The sequence below is a fragment of the Erithacus rubecula genome, assembly GCF_903797595.1.
Source record: "Erithacus rubecula genome assembly, chromosome: 14".
Classification (NCBI taxonomy): Eukaryota; Metazoa; Chordata; class Aves; order Passeriformes; family Muscicapidae; genus Erithacus; species Erithacus rubecula.
The window spans coordinates 5,058,255-5,064,254 of NC_136666.1; the positions used below are offsets into that span (position 1 = coordinate 5,058,255).

A 6,000-nucleotide genomic window follows, 5' to 3' on the forward strand; every position below is an offset into this window, starting at 1 on the left:
GTGTAAAGTCACACTGCCCTGACTCTTTCCAAAAGTTTCTCTAATGGACACTGCCAAATCAAGTTTGTTGTGCCCTTTATGACCCCTCATCTTTAGGACATGTATCTATATCTGAGTCCATGAAGGTTCAACCTCTTGCTTACTCTCTTCTCTTACAATTGTTTGTAATTCTTCCATATCATAAGAGACACTAAAATAATCTCTGAATTATGTTTCTCAATTCTGCATGCCACAATCTTCAAGAAAGAAACGTGTAACAGCATAGCACAACTCATTTACAGACATGCTTACACAACTATATAGAGAAAATTTAATAATTTAACCCCCTTGACCTTCCAAACACAAAGTGATCACAGAAAATTAGGAGATCAGGCCTTTGTATCTTGGTACAAAACATCAGCTCTGGTCCTGACCACAGCCTGCAAATGTCACTACAGGTAACAGATCATACATCTGCTTTACATATTCTCACAGGTCAGCTTTCAAACAATAAAAATAACACCAGTCCATGAAATCCTAAACTACAGCATCAGAAGCAATCTGGTTTTCAAATGAAACTGAGTTACAAAACACTCGAAGAGATTTGAAATAAATGTGAGAAAATCCTTCCTCACCTCTATTATCATCATAAAAGTATCACGAGCACAAACCCATCCATTCTACACACCCACTCCCAGGTGATCTCTGACCATGACACATTTTTCTGTGAGTCAATTAGCTCCTGATTAGAAAAAAAGCAAAAGATGCTTTGTCATCAGTGCCTGGTACACAGACACTTCAAGCAAGCACCTTTCCACAACTCTGCTTGGCTGGTAATTCCTAGCACCTACTTTTTATCTTACTATACTTAAATAGGCATGCAACAATTCTCAGTAACTCCTAGTGAAATCACAAAGCAATGCAGAACACGTTTTCAAGTTTGCAGGTTGGCCCATAAGGACTTTGCCAGAATCCAAAAGCTCTCCAGGGACAGAGGCAAATATAACTGGGAGACCTACCTAATTAAGCATCACTAACATTTTGAATATAAAGTAGTTAATTCCCTGAAAAATAATTCAATTAATCACACTCTTATTAAGAGGGATGTATTTTGATCTGATCATAGAGGCACACTTATACCACTACATGCCATGGAACAAAAATCAGTGTTCCCATACAAAAATTCCCTAAAATTTTTAAGAAGACTGGTCACAAAATTTAGCCAGCCTTATTCTAATAAAATTCCTTCTTAATTATTCACTGTAGACTCAGATTAAGAATAAAAGGAGAAAGGAAAAGATATATATATATATATGTATATAATTTAAAATATTCCAAATACATTATTGTCTTGGGGGGGGGTGTGAAATCTCAGGAACAGAGGGGTCTTGCAAGATATTAATTCCTTTTTAGTGTCAAATGGAAATGAGAGTACACAGTACAAGGGCTTATGTTTCTAAATATAAAGAAATCCAGAAACACTCTTGCAGAGCCCTTAAACAAAAACCAAAACAATACAGTTGATTACAAAAAAAAAAAAAAAGAAATTGGTGCTTTTTTATGGAGGAAAAAAATTCTTATTTTCAACTTTCTAAGCAGTAACTTGAAAGATCAAGTGTTAAAATAAGAATGTACCACATGAGGGGAGTGGTCAGAGGTAGAAATCTAGATCAGATGCTTACTTTCAAATAAATGAAGCAAATTTATTATTGCAGACTAGGAGCTCATTATTTATTAGCTGTTTCTCTAGCACAGAACACATGCTGGGGGGGGAGGGTAACTGTCATATCACACAGCTGAAGGCTGGTCTGAACTCTCAGTAATAACTGTTTCATTCTCTTATACTGGATACTGCATCAATGACCTAAAATGTATTTTGATCAGCTGTCTAAAAAAATTCCTCAAGTTTTTTACTGGAAGGTCAACAAAGCTAAGTTGAGGTAGGAGTGAAAGAATGTCTTGTGTCATCTCCCAAACTTCCTAAGACACTCAGACGACCTTGCAAACAACCAGGGGAAAAACAGCTACCTTTAGTTATTTCGTATCTGCCTACACCTTAGACCAAGTGAATTCTGAGAATAAATTTAAGACGCCTAAATTAAAACCTTATACCATCACACACCTTCAAAGTCTTTATTCACTTTATCTCACTGGCAGGAGCAAGAGTTAAAGTAACCCCACATCAGCACCACCTGTGTAACAGTGACAAGTCCATTCAGGTAATCACTGCACCGGCCTTGCAGTGCCCAGGAAGGCACACAAAAAAGGGAGCACTGTGTTTATATTCCCTGGTAACTTCACCAGGGCTGAAGGAATCAAATCTGAAGACAAAGCACCAAATTCATCCATATTATCATATACAGAGATTTTGACTTTTGTCCCACTTGACCCATTGAAGAACACATTGTTACACATGTGAAATAACATCTTTCCAATGCAATAAATGTGAAAACTTAAAGGGATATGTGCATTAAGAAGCACATACACTGCCATGCGATGTTCCAATTAATTCAAAGGAAGATTTGTTGCAATGAAAAGGAAAAGCAGATCCTAGTGCTATGCACACATTACCAGGCTGCTGTCAGGACTGAGCAGGCCTAAAGTCCAAGCTTTACACAGAATATTTAATCATTTAACAATATAAAATTAAGAATTTGATAAGGTGAATAAAATGAAATTGTGCTAATGGCAATTTTTAGAAAACATATACTTTTAAAAATTCAACTAAACCCCACAAACCTCTTTTAAGCAAGGCATAATAAACCACACTTATTTAGGAAAAAAAAGTGGCCAAACTAATACAGATTTGCTCATTACACAACATTAAACGACACTTCTTTCAGTACTGCTGGAGAATTAATCAGCTGTGTTTTGTTAGGAGAGCAGGCAAGGTAGCACGGCATTGTTCACAGAGCAGAGTGGTGCCTCCAGGCTCTCTGAAGCAGCACTTGGGCCCAGAATACACAGAATGACATCAACAAGTTATCTGAGAAACGTGGCCAACATTCTAAAATAAACCCATAAAATCTCTGCTGCCCACATTAACCAGTTTAAGGTGAGCCACACACACTTCAGCTCAAAGGTTTCTAAATAAGATGAGTCTTCTGCCATAATAAGCCATTTTATTCTCCAGAATTATTTCAAGTTTCAATGCAGCCATGTCCTCCTCATCACGCTAGCCCAACATGACTCAATTTCTCTAAGTTCATAAAATTCAATGTTCGCTTTCTTCTCCATCTGTGGTTTCACAGAGAAAGAAACTCATATTATAGGGATCTAAATGCAGGGATCTGCACATATGCAAAACATTCCATGGCCCCACTCACTCTGAGGTGAGCAGCGACCACATCGGTTTAAACACACACTGAGAAAACGGAGCAGGACAAGCAGACAGCAAGCTAAAGCCGATGGATTTCCACCATCATCTCTAAATGCCTGCCCACAAATAAATCACAGAAATGCTGGAACGTTCAAACTGGTTTAGATCAGCTGCAGGGGCAGAGAGCAAGAGTTTCATGTATACCAAGCTGTCCCGAGGTAGAGCCGGGCCCTGACATTGAGGAATTCTTCCCATTTACTGACGATCCTCCTTTGCTACCACACGTGGACCACATCAACTACAGATGTAGGAAGGAATTATGGAGGAGAAAAATAGCTGACCAGGGCACTGGGTTATTTTCTTTATAAAATTCCAAACGGAATGCCCTCAGTCAAAAAGGCTCATCTCCAGCTGCACAGCACCATCATAATCCCTTTATATCTTGACAATTTGTTCCATTCTCTTATTTTTGATTTACTGGCTTAACAAGAATAGAATTTTAAAATATCGTGTAATAATGATACCCTTTAGTGAACAAAAGCACCAACATTACATCCTTTATTATAATTTATTATAATCCTTCTAAATTATATAATTGAATAACATGTCATTCTGCACATATTATAGCACCCCAATGAAAAAAAAATAGTTTAAATGAGGAAATTCACACTTCTCCCCCAAATGCAAATCACTTGTGAGATGGAAGAAAAAAAACCCTAAACGTTACATTCTTACATGTAAAAGGCATTTTAAATAATTTTAAATACAGACAGAATAGATGACAGGAATGTTGCCCTGACATCTTTTGCACGGGTCATTTAAATACAGATCGCAATAAGAAGACACCAGAATTATCTAACAAAATAGAGCTGGTTAGTTCCTAAGGAACAAAAAAAAAAAAAAAAAGCCAACTTGCATAAGGAACAATTGTGTGTAGACAGTCCACATAATTAAGCTTGAAAGCTCATAGCCTTCCTCATGCTATATAAAAATTTCCCAGACTGTGAAAAAGGTTTAAAATAAATACCTCTACATTACCAATTCCATGCCAAACCAATTTATTTTCCTTACTACTGTTTACAGATTATTTCTTTTCCTTCCTCTTTTGTACTTCCCAGAACCCCTTATCCCACTCCTCATAATGATTTTAGTCGTTGTAAGGCTATGGGACATAATGTTTTTACACGAAACAATAAAAAAAGCCCTCTTCTCAAATTATCTTTTTTTCCCCTACAGAACTCCAGTTTCTCAACTCTGAAATTAATCACCTGTCAAACAAGACACTAGGGTCAGTTTTTCTGAGCAATTCCACTCTCCTCACCGCTTAGCATCTCAAAAGCAGGTAAAAATTTATTGCAAAATATAGCTGCATAAACTTAAAAAAAAAAAAAAAAATTGTCTTTCCAGTCAGAAGCGGACCAGTCCTTTTTCCTCACGACTTCTGCCGCTGAACACCAAATCTTGCTGGCAGCACAACCCCGCTGTACCTTCAGCCTTCTCCCTCTGTACAAAACACCCTCCGGGTCACACACCAGGAGCGCTTCTCCCCCTGCCATTCCCAGCACACCTTCCTGCGACGCACAACTCCTCGAACCATCCCCACCTCCCCCTGCCCGACCCCGGCCGCTCCCGCCGGCGCATTCCGCGGACGGGCTCCCGGCGAGGCTTTTCCTGTCGGTTCCCTGCTCGCCGCGATGTCGCCTTCCCCAGCGACACCCAGCACAAAGGGTCCTTTCCCCGCTCCCCGGGCGCTCCAGGGCCGCGTACCCCACCCTCGTTCGCTCCCTCCCGGCCGGTCCCCGGGCACATCTGCCGGCCTGGCCCGTAAGTGTCCATCTCCTCCCGCAGGAAGTTCTGGGGAGGCCCCGGGAACTCGCCCACCCCGGGACCCCGCCGGCTCCCCCCGCTCCGCTCCCTCAGAGCGGGATGGGGCCGGCGGGGGGGGACCTCCTTCCTTTCCCTCTTCCCCCTCCCGCCACCGCCTCGGCCGCTGTCCCGACCCTGGCCGACCCTCGGGCTGAGGGAACACGCCCCGCTGGCCGCGCGGAGCCGGGACCCCGGGACCCCGAGACCCCTCGCTCACCGACGCTCCCCCGCTCGCTCCGCTCCCGCCGCGGCTCCTCAGGAGACACTGACACCGGCGCACGGATACCGCGCCGCGCTATTTTTGGGAAACAAGGCCCGACCGTGGCCGGAACTACAACTTGTGTCACACTCTCCTTCAGTATCCTTCCGCACTTTTCTCCGCGCAGCTCCGGCGGGGCCGAGGGCCCTCAGCGGCGCCGGGCAGGGGCGGGACGGAACGGGGATGGCGGGGAGGGGCGCGGTGCCCCCGCGGCGGGCGCTGGGGCGGGCACGGCCGTGCTTCGCACTTGAAGCATCGCCGGATTACTTTGTTGGGCCGGGGAGCGGCCGGGCCTACATTCCTGCCCGCCGACCCGCCTCGGAGTGACGGCGTGCCCGGCCAATCGCAGCGGCCGCGCGGCACGGCCCGCCAATCAGAGCGCAGTTGGTGGGCCGGGCGTAGCGAAACGTGCACGCCTTGAGCGACAGCGGAGCGCTCAATCAGAAAGGCGGGGAGGGAAGCAATGGCCAATCAGAGCCGAGTGGGGCGGGATATCTGGAAGGGAACGCCCCGCCGCTTGGTGAGCCGCCTGTGCGCATGCGCAGAGCGCTGGGCCGGGTGCGCCGGCGGTGACGCA

The 6,000-nt window shown here is 44.2% G+C and overlaps 1 protein-coding gene across 7 annotated transcripts in view; it reads right to left on the reverse strand.

Moving 5' to 3' along the window:
• The window catches only part of MEF2A (myocyte enhancer factor 2A), an 81,035-nt gene extending 75,289 nt beyond the window's left edge, over nt 1–5,746 (reverse strand). For 2 of the 7 annotated variants that reach the window (XM_079317571.1, XM_079317573.1), the window contains exon 1: nt 5,382–5,730. The gene's annotated coding sequence lies outside the window, so the exon portion shown is untranslated. Of the gene's footprint in view, nt 1–5,381 lie in introns of all 7 variants that reach the window. The other 5 variants (XM_079317572.1, XM_079317569.1, XM_079317570.1 and 2 more) reach the window with 4 other exon arrangements.
• Nucleotides 5,747–6,000: the final 254 nt, after the last annotated feature.